We start from the raw sequence: 19,267 nt of genomic DNA on the forward strand, positions 1-19,267 counted from the left end.
TCAGGGAACCTGTAGGGGTCTGACCTAGATCCTACACATACGCCATGGCAGAGTAGCTTGATGTTCTTGTGGAAATCTTAACAGTAGGAATGGGGACCTTTTCCCCTCTACTAGGTTGCCTCATCCAGCCTCAATATGATAATATGTGCCTGGTCTTATTGTAGCTTGTTATGCTGTGTTTGGCTGATGTCCCTAGAAGGCCATCTTTTCTGATGGAGGAGGTGATGGATTAGGAGGGGGAAGAGGGCAGGCTCTGGGGAGTAGAATGAGGTAAAACTAGTCAGGATATAATATAAGAGAGAAGGATTAAAAAAAATGTAAAAAACAATCAACCAACCATTCAATAGACAAATAAATAAATAAATAAATAAATAAGCAAGCACGCACGCCAGCCAGCCAAGTAGTGGTGCACAACATTAATCCCAGCACTTGAGAGGCAGAGGCAGGATATCTGAGTTCAAGGCCACCATGATCTACTGAGTGAGTTCCAGGAAATTCAAGGCTATACAGAGAAACCCTGTCAAGTTCTGGTCAGCATCTGAAAGAGACAGAAAAAGAAAGAGTTGCACCTTTCTAAATCAGGAAGGTGAACAGATGTAGAACTTTCCGGCTGCTTAGCTTATATGAACTACATTCAATATAAGGGATTTATCTAGTTGCAAGGTAGGGTAAAAACACCAAAGACTTAACTTATTTTGATATTTTTGTTCCACATACCATTTTTGATAAAAGTTTTAACTTGTGACATAAAAACTTTGACACCCCTCCTGAGGCTTGAAGGAAAAGCAGGAACTAATAAAGAAAAGAAGCCAAGGCCTGAATGTCAAATGTATTACACACTGTATCTTTGACTCAAGCAGAGAATTCATCCATTGTCACAGTCCTGGTATATTTATCTTCCACTTCTCATCTCCGTGAGTGATGGATTCACCTCTTCTTTCTCTAGCGTCCCGTTGTCTAGTTACTTGTCACTCATTTTAGTCCTTACTGATCATAGTTTAGAAAGAAATTAACAGTATAAGTAAATTTTCTGTGTATGTATTAAAACTTTTCCTACAATATATTTCAATATATATTTCCCTTCCCCTAATCCCTGATAGATGCTCCACACCTCCCTATGCACACAAATTTGTTATTTCCCACAAAAATCAAAATAAACAAACAAAAACAAAAAAAGGCAAGAAAATATCAAAACAAGACAAAAGCACATGAAAAAAATATAGAAACCATTTTGTGTTGGTCAACTGCTCCTGAGCACGCTGCCTAGTGTCTATGAGACTGGAAGGTTCTATGCATGCTGCCAGCAGAGAAAAGTATTCATCAATACCACCTAGCTATGAACTCTGTGATCTAAAATTGAGACCTGCCTGAAATATATACTGATGCAATAATGGCACAAATGTTATAAAATTCACAAACCACATTTTAAAATTGAATTTAAACACCATTCCATGAGATAGAATCCATATCTAACAGTGTTAAGGTGTACAAGAACCTGAAACTAGGTGGGCTTGGGCCCTAGTAGAAAACTTACTATTATTCTTCAAAAGGAATATAAAAATAAACGATTACTAATAACATATTATTATACCCATATATCAGAGCATAGCTCAACCCTCATCAGCGAAGCCTCTTGAAGTAGATAGTAATTAACGCAGAGACTCACAAGTGGACAATATGCAGAGAGTGACAGACTTCAATGATTGTACAACCACATTTTCTAATCAAGACTTCTCTATCACTAAACACAATTAAGAATAAAAACATCAAAATTGCAGTGTTAGTGTGTGATAATATTACCTTCCTAATTGTCTATGGCCATCTGAATGACAGATAATGCAAAGCAGACTTTATTCTCTATCATTGCTTTTCCCTGCCACTTACCTGCGCCCTAATGTAATCCTTAGCAGATGTGTTTATAAAATCTGAGTAAAATTACTCCTAGCCTAAGCAATACATCGGTGGAATTGAATGCAAATTCTGTAATGTTGGACAGAAGAAACACCTGTCGCACCTATCACTGTTTCTCTCTATTAACATGTGTAGTTGTCCCAGTGGCTATGGCAATAAGTTGTTTCATTAGTATATAAAACAATTAGAAAAGTAATCATCTATCCATGAAATCACAATCACATACCATTGCTGTGGGACATCGAGGTCATTGTCTAATATTGTTCTGTGTCTCTTCAAAGTCTTACCCTCTGATGTCTCCAGAATTAAGAAGAATAAATTCCTATTTTTTATAATTACATAGTCTGTGGGTTTTTGAATTAGCACAAATGGACCAAGAGATTCACTGTGTACATTCTAAGAGTAATCCTAATACTGCTTTGAGTAATGTCCTTCAGTTGACCTGAATTCTACTTTTTTCAATCCTAGCATCCTGTGGAACGCGGAAATGCTAGCATGCAGTATTGGTAAACATGTCCAGGAAACTCTGACACAATTCTGGTCATCTATTATGGCACAGCGGACTCTCCTACAACCTAATGCATAAAATAAAATTATTCGCTTAGCTCAAAACCCTGCAAATTTTGGAAGGATATAGGAATGTGTACCTGTTCCAGGCACTGTATACCCAGTGGTATACAGGGAAAACCTAAAGAATCCATCTCAAAAACTGCTCACGTAACCTACTGATGCCTGCTGTCCATGGGGAGTTCTTCTGTGCTCTTCGTATACAGCTCCTCATATAGTCTAGGTCTCCTAGTGGCATGTAACTCCAAGGGTAAGAATTCTGAAATACAACGCGAGGCAGAAGTTGTACTCCTGGTTTTTAAAGCTTAATCTCAGCTATCATATGATATTCCACATGTAATACTATGATACCTGAATTAATAGCAAAGGCCCATCCAGATTTAAATGAAGGAAACTTAAAGTCATTTCTTGATGTGCATGTGACAAAGGTCTCAAAAAGCATGTGTAATGGGCAATATTATTTTAGCAGCTCCTGAAGTTTTTGTTAGCACACAAAAGACATCTTTTTCAACTCTACAAAGATAGTTTATAGAATTGAAAAAAAAATATTTTGTGGAGTTCCTATGAAACAAGGACATGCATGATTTAGTGCTTTTCCCTTGATATGGATCTTAAAAATAAAGTCCACTAGAACTACAGATTTGTTTTCTTTGTGCAGATGTTATTTATCATCAGGATAGTTCTTAGGAAAAGCAAAAACTATGGTAGTAATATGATCTCCAATATGTCTTTGCTAGATGAGAAACTATTTTGTTTTTCCATTCATTTTCCATCTATCATGGCACTTAATGGTGTGTGTGTGTGTGTGTGTGTGTGTGTGTGTGTGTGTGTGTGTGTATTTTACTGGGGATTGAATACAGGGCCTTACACATGATAGGCAAGTATTCTAGCACTGAGACATATTGCCCGACCATAATGAGAATTAGTCCTGTTTACTCAGTGTGAGGTATGTAACTTCAGTTTAGTGATTAGGTTGTCCAGATGTAGAAAGGGAAACTGTAAAACACTGCATTAGAGGTGCAGCTGAGATTTGGGTTCCAAGTCCCTAGTATATAATTTTATTCCATGCTTAGAGTCTTGTTATTAATTAAATTTCTATTTGAAATACTGGATCAAGAGTTTTAGTAAGTCAACGTTGTTAATAGAAAACTCCTACATTGCACCTTAATCCAAGTCTGCTGTTATTTTCCCAGAAATCTGTGTTCTAGAATCTTTCTTTAGAAAGATATTGGTTATCATAGATTTGCAGCTGAATAGCAACATGTTCACTGCTCTGTGTGATAGAACGCAAGAATCGATAAAACAGCCAATATATCAGAAACAAATTTTATGCTATATAGCTTCTCTGTTCTTTTCCAAATTCAATGTTACAATTTCACATAATAATCTACTGATTAAATATCAGGTGGAGCTATAGGAACTGCCGACAAAATGAACCACAGAAGTCTTTTCTGTAGGTAGAAAGAATAAAATGTTCAGAAAGCACATTTAGAAAGCTGGCCTTGACCTATGGGATGATAAAGAAGGTGTGTCCTAAGATCCCTAACACTTTCAAAATGGGCTCCACATCCCAGTCACCTGGGTGCATGGTATAGATGCAGCACTAATACCCAGCCCTAGAGTGTGAGATACCATTGGCATATCAGATTCTGCCAACTTCAACAAGCCTTCAGACCTCCTTGGGAATACGTAGGTTCAGGGCACAATTCAGAAATTGTCTAAAGAAAAATATACGGATAATGGTGTCTTCTTTCTCTAAGATTCATTGTTGTTGGTTCTTTTCTTCTGGCTCTCTTTCTTTCCCTTCCCTCTTTTCTGAATACTACAAGGTAATGTCTTACTATACTAAATGCCAAGATTCTGATTCATTCTTTTACATTTATCATATTAGGTTACTGTAATAACTTTTGTGCTGAATCAGATGAAAGTCAATTTTCATTGGAATCTAACAGTGAACTTAAAAGTTCTAGAGTATGTGATTATGGGCCACTTAATTTTTTTTCTAGTACTTACATTTCTTATAAATGTATGGCCCTTGACCAATACCAGTAACATTTTTTTGAAACTTCTTCTATAGTAAAGAAATTATCAATCTTTACACACAGCTTTCTTTCTTCCAATGAAAGAAACAAGCTGGCCTATCAGAAAGATGATTTTTCACTAGAATTGTCACTACTTGGTGTTCAGAATTTACCAGAACTTTCTGGAAGGCTTTTTGCTCCTCCCTTCTCCAATCCTATGGTACATTAAGCAAGTTCACAAGAGGTCTGTTGATATATTTTTTATACTGAGTGTCTTAGATTCTACCGTTTGCACTGGAAATTCATTAATTTATTCAATAATTTTTGAATACATATATATTCTAGATGTCAAAAATAAAATAAGATAAACATAGCAAGTAGTATTTAGGCTTTAATGGTATTTACAGTCTTATAGGAAGGAAAACAAATGATTTTACAATCTAACACAGCAATTGTGAAATTCATCCAATGAAGAGAACCAGTGTGTGTATATACATGTGTGTATATATGTGTATATATAATCCATATATTTACATGAGTATGTATATATTTGTGTGTATATTGTCTATGTACAGATACAGTCTGAACACCTTTAATTTAAAATTTTAAATCTCAAATGCTCCACAATTAGGTTTTTGAGTCCAAAATTATGCCTACAAGTAAAAATTTACTCCAAGAATCCTTAGGTACATGGAGTCATATACTAAGAATACCATGTAGGTACATGGAGGCATATACTAAGAATACTATGTAAGATTACCTTCAGACTATGCATATAAAGTATATGTAAACCATAAATGAATTTTCTGTTTACATTGGGGTCTCATGCCCAATATTCCTTACTTCATACATGCAATTATTATTTCAAAATTATATGAAATGTGAAACATTTCTGGATAATGGATACTCAATCTGCATAAGATTGTGATGGGTCAGTGTTGACAAAATCTAGGAACACTTAGGGGACAAGTCTCTAGGCACACCTGTGAGGCTCATGTAGATCAAGTTAGCTTCTGAAATGAATTTGTAATAGGTTTAGGTGGGTAGACTCACCCTGAGCAGGGCAGCATGTTCCCTGGGTTTAGTTCCCTGGACTGCATAAAACGAAAGCTCCTGCCAGCTACCTCAGGCTCCTGCTCCCAGGACCTCCCCACCACAATGTCCTTTTCCTCCCTTAAGTTGTTTTTATCAGGGAATTTTATCAAACAACAAAAAAGTACCTAATGCAAATGTAAAATCATTACATAGAATTGCTTACAGGATTATAGGAACATGGAAAGCAAGTTCAAAATCCATAGAGAGGCTGGAAATTAGACATGATCTGAGTTTACAACTCACAGGGGAATGTTTTCTTCCTCTAAGAAGCTGTAGTCCTACTTTCAAGGCCTTCTAACTTACTAAGTAAGGCTTACCTGGACTATGGAGGGTGATTTTTACATGTATCCTATAAGACAGCCTAAATGGTATATACGTTGGTCTACAGAGTCACAAAAAGTGATACAGTTGGGAGCTGGAAAGACGGCTCAGCAGATAAGGGTGCTTGCTGCTCTATCAGAGGACCCAAGTTCTGTTCTCACCACCAACAATGGACAGCTCACAACAGTAACTCCAGCTTCAGGAGATTCCGTCCCCTCTTCCTGCCTCTATAGAGCACCCACATACAGATGCACACAAACACATAGACTTAAAAATAATAAAAATAAATATTTTTCTTTAAAAAATGATGACAGTCAAGACCTGAAAGGTGCATGGGTATCAGCCAGGGGAATAAGGCAGACAGAAAATCCTAGGCTGAGGGAATACAGTAAGCAAAGACACAGAGGTAAGAGAGAGAACATGGCAGATGAAATTTTCTTTGTCATCACATTTTTCTGGCATTTTTTTCCAGAATACTTTTAGTAGAAGCCAAGTGTTGACTCTTTAAAAAAAAACACAGTTATATTAGATGACTGTAGTGTTAGTGCTGAATCAGATGAAGCTGTATTTTTTGTCTTAATTTGCATTTCTAGTCACAGATGAGGTGAAGCACATTTTCATGCCTATTTGACATTTAAATTTGAACTTCCAGTTTAGTCTTTGTACATTATTCTTCTTAGTAGTTTCCTTTTATTATAGGAATTAGACTATGGAAAATAGAAATAACTAATTTAACTCCTCCCTCCTCCTCCCCCTCCCCCTCCCTTCTCCCTCCCCCTCTCTCCCTTCCCTCTCCCTCTCTCTCCCTTTCTCTGTCTCTACTATCCTCTCAGCCCCCTCCCCACGCCCTGAATAAACTCTATTCTATACTATACTGTCCTGTGACTGGTCTCTCAGGGGAAGGGATGCCTCATCATGGGCCCACAGAGGAACCCCTTCCCCCATACCTGACTACACATCTATCAAACATATTCCTTCTCTCCTTATCTTTTTGTAAAACACAACAAAAATAACTCAAAAGTGATACTGGAAAAAAAGAATAGGAGGATATAAAACTGGAGTTAACAAAATCAAAGAAGGTATTAAACACAAGAAAATTATTTTAGGAGCAAAGAATTGGAAGTTAGAATTTAGAAGTTAGGAATGTAGAAGTAAAGAACTAAATATAATAATAAATAAATATCATGGATCATAAAGACAAAAATGGACAAGAAGAATTTTTAAATTAAAATATAAAATGCATAAAAAACAAACAACAAAAGTAGCCATCTGATGTTATTTGTGTGTGTGCATGTGTGCATGTTTGCACGTTTGTATGTAGGTATGCATATGCATGCACATGTATGTACAGGTATGCATGTGTATGGAAGCTGGAGACAAACACTGACTCTCTTCCTCAATTGCTCACCAGATTTTCTGGGACTAGTATTTCATTGAACTTGGAGCACATTTATTCATCTAAATTGGATGTCCACTAAACCTCTGAGCTTAGCTTTTTTATATGGACTCTGGGAGACTAAACTCAAGAGTTCACACTTGTGTGGAAAGCACTGAGTCAGCATCTCAAAAATATCTCAAAGACAGGCAATTCTTGAAGATGTTAAGTGAACTTAAGCAAGCACAGAAAGGCACTGCACATTCTCATATGTAGAAGGTAAATAATCTCATAAACGCTGAGACCAGAGAAACAGACCCCAGAGGCTGAAAGCCTTAGAAGTAAAGGGAAAAAGAGATTGGCTGTCAGCTGCAAAAATAAAATCAGACAGGAGCAGTATTTCTAATATCTAGCCCAGAGGGTGACTATGATTGGTAAGAAATAATTGTATATTGACAAATAGCTAGGAGAGGGGATTTTTAGGTTTCCAACTCAGAAAATGATAACTATTTGAAATGATAGATATGCTAATTACTCCAAGTTGATTATCACACTTTATACACGTTTCAAAATATTACGCCATCATGCATAAGTATCCAAAATTATGTAACAATTAAGCTTTTAAAATCATTTTAAAAATCAAATTTAAATTTGATCTTTTTTATTTTGATAATTTAACTCTTCTATTGTTTTTCTGACCAACTTGATGGCTATATAATTCACATAAGATTAAATTAATTCATTTTAAATTAATAGTTTGGTAAGTTTTGAAGAACAAAATCATTATCAAAATCAAAGAAAAGCAAAGAAAAAGGGAATGAATACATTTTAACAATTTGTTTCACAAAAAAAGCAAAGAGAAAAAGAGAGGACAAAGAGCATATGGGACAAAGCCAATAAAAATAGAAGAGTATCTTAATTACACTAGGAATTATTTTTAAACTAAGTGGAGTTAACATTCCAATCAAAACAATGGTCAGGACAAGCATGGTGCTCAGGTTTATAACCCTTGTGCTTTGAAGTTACAGGCAAGAGAGGAATCCAAGGTCATTTGCAGCTACATAAAGTCTAAGGCTAGTTTGGTCTACATGATACTTTGTCAAGCAAACAAACAAAAGAGATGACTATATAAAAATCACTCTTACATTCTGTTTACAAATATGAAAGTAAAACAATGAGAAAGGATCTGTCATGAAAACAGTAACACAATACACATAGTATGGCTACATAATGTCAGATAAACTAACCTGACACAAGAAGTATTACAAATGATACCGGAGATTTCAAAATCTTAAAAGATAAGAAACAAAAAATTCCTCACATTTTCAGTGCCTGTAATAGGATAGAATTGTGGCTTCATGATACATACAACAGAAATGTAAAAGATAATTCACATTGTTGAGAAAGTTAACACATCCTTCTCAGAAGCCAAACAAAAGCAAAAAAGACCATAAAATTGTAGTGTTCCAAAGATTTGGACTACACCATTTGGCAACTTTGTCTTACTGAAAAACTACAGAACATGTACCTATTTAAGTATGCCTAAAATATTTACCAAAATAGACACATACCATAAAGCAATTCTCAATTTCAAAGAATTAGAATTGAGAATATTTCTTTCATCATTGTAAAAGATAATTAAGAAATCAACAAAAGTAGAAAATACACAAATATTGCAAACTCTAGTGCAGGTCTAAGTAACTCATGTGTCAAAGAAACAACCATAATGAGAATAGAGAATGTTCTGAACTAAGAATGAAAATGGCTGTTGGGCTCTGTGGAACAACTAAAGATAACAATGGGGAAAAAAAACATGCATGTTTCAAATGAAGGCTCAAGAGTTACTTCAACTTCCATCTTAAAAAATAAAAACTAGAAAAAGAAAATCATAAATTAAACCAAAAGCAAGGGAGGGAAACAATAAAGATAAAAATAGCAATGAATGAAATAGCAGAAAGAAAAATGAACAAAGCCAAAAGTGGCTTTTTAGGTTAATAAATATAAAATACCACCTTTGGAAACAGAGGGCACACTACCAGAGATCACACAGATGTTAAATGGTAATAAAAGCACAGTATCAATAACTTTGCCAATATTACAAAACAGAAATTTACTAAGAAACAGACAAATTGCTAAAATTTGCACCTCAGGAAATGGAAACTATGAGTGATTGCGTGTCTGATAAAGATGTGAATGTGTAGCTTGACTCTGTTTGCAAAGCAAACTTCAAGAAAGGAATACACTCAACCAAAAACCTAGAGAACATTGATAGATCTCCCAGAGAATCTCACCAAAACGTGGAAGGACATAACCAGGAAAGAAAGATAGAAGCAAACGTCTCCCATAAATAGAAATGTAATCCTAGAGAAACAGCAAAAGCAATAGGAAGCCAATCACAGAACTAGACAGCCTGGCCCTGAAGCCCACCTCAGCCACTCCCACCCCATAGTGTGGAGAGGACTGCTTGGCCTGTGCTTTCTCACCTGTACATGGTGTCTATACTTGAAATACAGTTTGTTTCTCTATCCAAAAGTCAATTTAATTTGCCACTTAAACAGAATAAGAGAGACACTCCATGCAATTGTCTCCATCTATGCATAAAGATATTTGACAAAACCCAAGACTCTTCTTGATAACATTTAAAACTTTCTTATTTTTTAAAAGAATTTTGAAAAATGTCATTGCTATCATCATTTAATATAATAACTGAATTCTTTGCCTCTGGGTTCTCAGACAGTAAGTGCATGTACCATCACCAGCTCTTTCTCAATATTGTGCTGAATCCCAGCAAATGTCCCTAAGGCATTTCTACATCAATTAAGCCTTAGTGACTTCATTTCTTTCCTGTGAACTTAATTATTCAGGAATGAGAAATATTTCCATGAGTTCACATCAGTTTCCTCTCCGAGGATTAATCACACTAGCAACAGCTCCAGCTTGTTATCTAGGTAGCTTTCTGTCGCCATCTGGTGGTAAGAAACAACCAGCCTAAGGTTTAACCCTCTAACTCAGATTGAGGAGAAAAGCAGTCAGCAGGAATAAAACTGATTGAAAGGTAGAGAAAGAGAACACAGAGCAAGTCCAGGCCCCTCTGACAAGTCAGGCCATGCACTTCACTTAGCCCTTGCTCCATCTCCACAGATCACTCTGGACCCAGACAGCCCAGTGCCCAGTGCCCAGTGCCCAGCTCTATCGTTTACTAGGTTTTGGCTTTTAAAGTGATCGAACCTTGCTTGCCTCCGCTTCATTGTCCATAAAATGGAATAATTCTAGTATCTACCTTGTGAAAATGTGAGGGTTCAAATTGTTAGTACGCAGCACTAAACAAATAAGTATACTGAAAAACCAGTCAAGCGCTGTTGAATTTTTTTTTTTTTACTTTAGATGTAATATGAAAGAGGTTTGCAGAACATAGTACTTTGAAAGTCATATTAGCAAGTACTATAAAATTAGGTCTATTAGCCTGATCCTAATGACAACACTAATTCCAGTCCTTGTGAATGAATGTGTAGCCTGAACTAAGGTGTGATTTGTCTATACAACTGAATATTATTCACCCATTAAAATAATAAGATACTAAGATACATGCTATAATTAGGATGAAACATTACAACAAAATGCTATATGAAAGAAACCAAATATAACTGGCTATTGCTGCATAGTTCCTTTAACATTATCCCTTTCAGTGGATGGCATTTAAAGCCCTCCTCTTATGTGGGCCTGACTTATGGCTTGCTTTGAAGCCATAAAAATAGAGAAAAAAAACCTAACGTGACAGTGCAGAGAGCTTTCTGGAACAAAGCTGAGACCACATGTGACAGTTCCTATTGACAGATAGCCCCAGTATGATCTTATGAGAAGGGCTCTTCACTTCTGAGATGCTCTTTACCAAACATCAATGATAACCTAGATATGGGGGAAACATTAAGCTAGTCCAAATTGGAACAATTCTACAAAATGCTGTGCTAGAACTCCTCTAAATCCTTAATCTCACTAAAAAGAGGGTGGGCAGCATTAAAAAAATATATATGAAAAACTGCTATAGAACAGTGAAAACAGGATGGCAAAATGCGATGTGGCATCCTGGATTAGATTTTGGTACATAAAAATGAAGATAGGAGAAGAAACTCGAACACTTTGAATGATGCTTAGAATGCAGTAGTTAGCCTCCAGTATCACTCACTTGATTCAGACTAACGTGAACTACTTATATAAGATGGCAAAGGTAGGTGACAAGCATACGGGAACTCTGGACTCTGTAACATTGTTGTGAATCTAGGATTATCCCAAAATTAAAAGTTTATTTTTAAAAAGAAAGAACAGGATGAACTGGAATGAGCTTGTTTTGCATACAGATATTCGATTAAGAGGCTATTTTACAATAAAGGAAAGGATCTAATAAGTACGTTTTCCATGGAAGGGTTTCTAGTTTATAATGATTCTCTCACAAATCTGAGGAAGTCACAAGTTAAGTTTCCCTACAACTTGCCAGAAATGGATGAACAGTAAATACAGGGTCAGGTCCCATACACTGAATAATCTCAATCACTTTTAAAGAATCAATGCTTTAAATTAGAGTCATTTAGTTAGCCATATGTCTTTAATCCAAGTACTCAGAAGGCAGAGGCAGGTGGATGTGAGTTTGAGGCTAGCATGGGCTACATATTGAAATAAATAAATAAATAAATAAAGCCATTTTAAGGATCCTAGATGTATTAACGCAGTGTCACAAAAGACAGTTGGTCTTGTCCCTCCACAAACATGTGACATGGCGTCATGTCTAAAAGAGCTTTGAATATGGATCACTTCCCTCTCTTATTTGGTACTCTTCTGTGACCAAAACAGCAGTCTCTTTCTTTCAGAAGTATCTAACTGTTTAGGTCTGAAGGGTCCTACAACACCAGACAAGCCTTGGAACATATACACACTATGGTCATAAAATGAGTCTCCATAATAATCCCAGTTCTGTTCAGCCAGCCTAACTTCACAAACAGATGGCAGTGTTACTAGCTCTCTTCTGGACAGTGACAAAACCTGTCAATGTGGGGTTTGGTAAGGATCCTACTCTATGGGACCAACATGGTTAAGTGAAGAACTATGATATGGAGGTTAGGAGAAGCCAGAGTTGAGAAGCCGGCCTCCATGGGACCTGCATAGAAACTCTCTATGGCTGAGTTGTATCGTTTAACCATAAATATAAAACGACAATCACCAGAGCCATTAGAGAAAAGCACTCCTACAGAAAACCCTCAAAGTCCAGAACTCCCTGCGGTTCCTGATTCCCAGGTCCCAGAAACCTGGTCAAACTGTTCTGCAGACTGCACGCAGGGCCAAGCCACAGTGCATGATGCATATCTTTGCCCTAAAGCTAGACAGCCCTAGATCTCAGCAGTGCAGGGATCTCAGTACCCACTAGATGCACATGTGCTCACAAGACAGACATATTTCACACCTGTATACAATATTAGGCTTGAACACTTGTAGCTTGTAATGGATCTTCTTCACTTTGGGGTGCCCAAGGATACAACTAAGAGCCTTCCTCTTACTGGATTCTTCTCTTGCTTCCTTCCTACAATTGGGTGCATGTGGTGCCTCTTCTGTGCCTCAAGCCAACATTTCAGAGTGTAAGAGTGTGCAATAGACTTGACAAATGGTCTTTCTGAGTCAGTACAGGCAGCAAGAAGAACAGAAGCACAGTAAGTACTCTGAGGTAGGAGACTGAAAGTTCTGAGTTTTGGGGCCTCTTTTAGGTAAAACTTTAGGACTATGTGTGTGTGCTCACACACACACATGTGCGGGATGTACTGAAATACTACTGAGAAAGTAACAAGTGTTTTTAACCTCCTAACACTCTGGCTAATGGACAAGTTCACACATACATCTTCAATTAAGAGGATTCAGATATGTAGTGTGCCAAGGATGGGCAGTGAGGGAAGGAGAGAACTTTTCTAATTTTCCACCAGCCCTGGATACTCAGCAGAGGGGAGAACAGGGTTGGTCTCTCTTTTAGATTAAAGTTACACAGGAATTTAGGCCAGAGAAGAGTGTTCTCCCTGGCCCTGTAATAATATGCATTATCTAGAAATGTCCCAGACATTATTTGCCTCAATTGATTAACAAGCCTTCACCTTCCCTTAGCAAGTGTGAAACAAAGTCTCTTGCAGGTATGAAAATAAAATAGGTTGACCAGGCCCACATTTTTTTCCTGGCCAGGACTTCTGGAAAGATCAATGCTGTTCATCCCCAGCTCCCTTATCTTACATAATCCATTCCAGCCTTAGAGAATCTCCCCTGGAAGTTGAAAGTGGGAAAAAAATCTATGTCTACCTGTTTCAACTTCTAACATCGTTTACGAAAGCAGAAACGTTTCTGTGGTCCGAACATAGATACTCCAGCTGCAGCTGCCTGCAAACTTCAGGGAAGCTTGAGAACACAGGGCCCCACGTCCTACCTAGTGAACAAGAACTGCTTGCTGAACCTGTGGGTACTCTCTTCTCTTCTCTTCTCTTCTCTTCTCTTCTCTTCTCTTCTCTTCTCTTCTCTTCTCTTCTCTTCTCGTCTCTTCTCTCCTCTCCTCTCCTCTCCTCTCCTCTCCTCTCCTCTCCTCTCCTCTCCTCTCCTCTTCTCTTCTCTTCTCTTACTTCCTCTCTCTCTCTCCCACCTCCCTCTCTCTCTCCCTCCCTCCCATCTTCTCTCCTTCCCTCCCTTCCTCCTGTCCTCCCTCTCTTTCTTCCTCCTTCCCTATACCCTCTCTCTCCCCTCTCTTCTCTCTGAGATTAGTCATCTTGAATATACTGGGGCCAGGTATGGAGCCTTACTTGGAGCTCTCAAATGACTCCTACTCCAGCTCCTTTGGAGGAGAAACAAACCCCCTGCAGGCTTCTCCTACTTCCCCTACAAATAGGCTGCCTCTGTCTCTGGGGTAGTGGTCACCCTGACTCCCAGGGCTTGAGGATTCAGTCCACTGTGCCCCTTAAATGCTGTTTTTACCAGATGCCAAGTGTGGTCTCTGAGAGTGAAGTAGTGGTCACAGAAGCAAAAGAAGAGGATGTGCTCCTAACTGCTCCAGCTCACCTGAAGGACGTCACCTAGGGATGCCACCTCCCATAGATAGGACCAAGACCCTGAGCAGCAGACAATGACTCTGGAAAACAGAGGAAGGCCTGCACCAGATACAGCCTACCAATCACAAGCCAGAAAGAGCCCATAGCCTTCTTCAGTCTTTCGTGCTAACCTGCTTATTCAAGAGTCTCTTGCTTTCTAAAGAACTGATCCAGGCCAGCTAGGACTATGTTCACTATGTTTCCTGCAGCTAAAGCCAAAATCTCCATACTCATTTCTGGCCAGCTTCTGTCTGAATACCTGGTTCTCCCCTACCATGCTAAGCTGAATGCTTCAGTCTCAACAGAGACCCAGAAGGCCTTTCTTTCCACTACTCCTATAATCCTCAGACCAGTGTCCTGGATTTCCATAGCCAAAGTACCTTCCCAGCTAGGACTTTCCAAATCTCTTCATGTTACAGGTCTCTTTTCCTCTCTCTCCAATTATTCCATCCTCCTCCATCAAGAATCTCCTAATGTTCCGTATCTTTCTATAAAACATAGAATACAACACCCATGCCTTTGGGGAAGACTTGATCAGCTATGCTTCAGCCCACCTTCTTCACAGGGATTTAAAACTCGCAGGGAACTCCTGATGTCTCCTAGGCCTCCATATTTTGCAAGGTCTCTAGAGCCACTTGTTTCTGTACTGAGAGAAGAGCATTTGTAAAAGGCTTCTCTGGGTTTCTGTTTTCCTGCACCAATGGGACCACTTTGAATTTCAAAGGTGTCAGTAAATGTGAATAGTTTTGAGGCTTGAAAGTTCTGGGAGAATCCAGGCTTGAAAGATTTAATCTGTGTCTGTCTGTCTGTCTGTCTGTCTGTCTGTCTGTTTTCCTATCTCTGTCTCTTTCTGTCTCCCCGCCCATGCCCCCCCCCCTTCCACTCATCCATCATCTTTGCACTCATCTATCAGGGTTATGGCAGCCCTTCAGGAAATTGAAATCCAAATTGTTTTCACAGCTGGCTAGAACCAGAGACTTGTTTGCATAGCAGCTACTAAAGGGCAGGACAGGACAGGTTAGTACACTTGTTCCCAGGCTTTCCAGGCCAAAGGGTCAGGTGCACCGTGACTCAGCCTCCTGTACCTGCCTAAAGGACACAGGATACACAGCAGGCCCAAAGTTTGAAGTGTTTGTGTTCTGCAGGGGCCAAGCATCCTCACTGGAAGCCCTACTTGAAATGTGCACCCTTCAAGGTTCTCTGTGTCTTTGCCTCCTGCTAGCTAACTCACCGTGCTGCCCTGAATCACTGTTGCTGGAACCCAAGTGTTGGGGGGATGGTTTTGTGCACTGTGTAAAGGTTGTCTTTGTATTACTCGAAATGCTAATTTCTGAATCCTTGAGAGAGAAATGGGTACAGGTGGACTTTAGTATTGTTATTTTAATGAAACATCACCTGTCTCAGTATTTTGTAAACATTCTTCTCCATCACTTCCTGATTGGTTTAATAAAGAGCTGATCAGCTAATTAGATGGGGTAAAAAGAATAGGGCTGGATTTCTGATCCCAGCGATGGGGTCCCAGAGAGAGAGAGAGACAGAGACAGAGAGAGACAGAGAGAGACAGAGAGAGACAGAGAGACATTGAGAGACACACAGAGAGAAAGAGAGACAGAGAGACATTGAGAGACACACAGAGGAGAGAGAGACAGAGAGAGAGACAGAGACAGAGAGAGAGAGAGAGAGAGAGAGAGAGAGAGAGAGAGAGAGAGAACAAGAGAACCGTGAGGAGAAGAAAAGGTGGAAGACCATGTGAAGATTACCTAGAGGATTTGCCCTGAGGTCACAATGATAGAGATGCCATGAGGACATACACACAGACCAGATCGAGCCAAGGCAAGACTCAGATACAGGTAAAGGACCATTTAGCTGGGTAATAGGCAGTCTAGTAATGTTAGAATAGTTTAGAACCTGCCCAGCTTACTGCTTGCAGCTTGTTAATAAAAATACCAGGTCTCTGTGTCTTTATTTGGAAGATTTTTATGCTTTATTTTTTTATTTTATGCTTATGGTGTTTTACCTGTATGTATGTCTGTGCACCACTTGTGTACAGTGCTCACAGAGGCCAGGAAGGGGCATCAGATACCCTGGATCTGGAGTTAGATACAGTTGGGTGCTGGGAACTGAACCCAGGTCCTCTGCAAAGCTAAAACAAGCTAGGATGAGCAAAGAGCACTCTTAATCTCTGAGCCATCTCTCCAGCCCATCAACATGTTTTTCAGATTCATCTATGTTGTTCCACGCACAGCACATTTGATTTCCCCTTTTTATTGCTGAGTAGTATTCTACTTTATCAATACACTAGTTATTTATTGGTTCTTCTCCTGATAAATACATTTGTTTGTTCAAACTTACCTTTCAAAATAAATACGCTCGGAATTTCAGAATTGTTTTATTTTACACTAATTAAGATGCTATCTATTTAAATTATGTGATATATATATATAAATATATATATATATATATAACAAACACACATATATATATATACATACATTATATATAGTTACATATGGCCTTTGTAAAATTATTTATTGTATAATTATTTATTGAATTCTGAGGTTTATTATATATTTAAAGAGTCAAATAAAATATCAGTAAACAAATATTGAACTCCTTAAATATTTTTATAATAGCAAAGGTATTTCCTCTATAGCTATCTTGTCTCTTTTCCTTTCATTTGTTGGTAATAAACAAATCTTCAAAATTTATTTATAATAAACCTCCATTATATTTATATTCTAAAATAAGCGCAGAGAATTAATTACATACATTTTAACAAAGTGTAGTTATTTGAAATTTAATACTACACACGCACACAAACACTTTATAGAGATGAAATATATATTTTAGATTTTATTTTAAACTCACAGAGTAGGTTTTGGCTATTATTAGATTCATTGCTAGGAGCTTAGTAATAAAGTTGTGAGATACAGTGATACATTGTTTAGCCAAAATGTGTTTTTCAAAATTTTCATTTACACTAAAATAATAGTTACTGAAAAAATATTTCAGAGCTCAGGTTAAAATACTGCTATTGGATCAATCCATGAGTAAGTTAGACAACATTTTTCAAGCTGGGCCCTTCCTCAATCTTGGCAGGATTTGAAAATTCCTAATTAGCTGAAGTATTCCAAACTGCCCCGAGCTTATGGTTTTCAAAGAGAGCTCCAAAGGCTTTCTATCATAGGGCCATTGTACAAGAAAGAAACAGAAGGGAAGGAAGATGGCTAAGCTGCCGAACGTCAGGCCACCAGAGAGCACAAGAACACCTGCTTGAGGGACATGGGCTTTAGGGAACTATCCAATCTAGACAGAGCACCGGGGAGGACTCTGCTTAGTGATCTGGCAGTGGTTAAATCATTCTGTTTGGAAGTCTCCACTACAGAAGTTGTTTCTGATCTAGTGACTCCCGTCTAACAGGGTGTATACAGCCTTACCATAAGCAAGCACAGGGGGTTCTGAGGGGCTGACTCCAAGCCTAATTGTATGATTGTATTCTGAAGGGATGAGCACATAAAGATATGGAAAGTACAAACTGAGTCTTGACATCCAAACTCTTTGTATTATACTTGAGTTTAGTAGTAATAGTCTCAATTTTTACAAATCCATAGATCAACATTTATACAATTCCAGCATAGGGTTTTTGCAAAACTACATTTGTCCACAGACATATTTCTGCTATATTTGCTAATAAAGGGGGGTCTCTAAGATAATATTTTTTTCAAAGAAAATACAGCTAGCTCTTTCTACCCAGACTTCAAAGTAAAAAGCTGGTTTATAATAAAAGGCACAGATAGAATATAAACTATCCCTAAAATACATGCAATTTCTAGTTTTATAACACAGAACTGTATGATTACCAATTAATACAAAGTATATCCCCAAAGAACTCTAAAAATTTAAACTACAGCAAAAGAGAAAACTGCAATAGCAGAAAAATTCTGAACTCATTTTATTCTGTGCTTACAAATTTGCTTTAAAATATTAATCCATTTTTGCTTGATTGGTACTTAACTGTCTATAAATATAGGCATGGCTGCTGGGGGCAATGGAAAGGGCACAGAGGCCCCAAAGAGCCACAAGGCATTCCTGCTCTTGTCACCAACTCGGTATGTGCTGATAAAGAAGTCACTTACCACTTACATCTTCAGCTAAAGCATGCTTCCTCACGGACCTTCCAATTCCGAAATACTATAGAGTTACTCTAAATGTGGTGCCATGCTAATTCTACACAGCGTTTCTACAATACCAGCTTGCTTTATACCTTCCAGAAATACAGCAGGCAATGTAAAGATGACAGTGTGAGGTGTAATAAAGAAAATTACAGACCCATCCCAGAGAGGATTAGCAAACAGTTCTCAGATCCAGCTGCAGAAAGAATCAGTAACAGTTCTCAGTGGATGGAGACAAGGATGAGAGCACCACGTCCTTCAAACCAAGTGTCAGTGAGCTACTCCTGTTTGTTTACTTCTGTGCTAGGGACTGAGAAGCACACTTGCCCCTTGCATTTCTCAATTTGAAACAAGATCTCACCAAGGCTAACCTTTAACTCACCCTGTAGACCATAAAGGCTTTCAATTCATGATTCCCACTACCTCATCCTCCCCAAAAATCTTGCGTCATGAAATCTGGCTTTCTTGTTTCCTTAAAAGAGGCCTATATTGAGCCTGGGATCTTGCTAGTCTGAGAATAAAATGTCAATTGTCTCTGCTGTCTATAGAAAGACATGCTGTGAAGAAAGTTTTCACTGCCATTGAATGATCAGTCCACTTAGAGGTAAAAGCACAAAACTCTAAGGAGGTGTCATAGTCAGGGTTTCCAAGGCTGCACCAGAACACCATGACCAAAGAGCAAATTGGGGAAGAAAGGGTTTA

This window comes from Grammomys surdaster, unplaced genomic scaffold (genome assembly GCF_004785775.1).
Source record: "Grammomys surdaster isolate TR1022 unplaced genomic scaffold, NIH_TR_1.0 330, whole genome shotgun sequence".
Lineage (NCBI taxonomy): Eukaryota > Metazoa > Chordata > Mammalia > Rodentia > Muridae > Grammomys > Grammomys surdaster.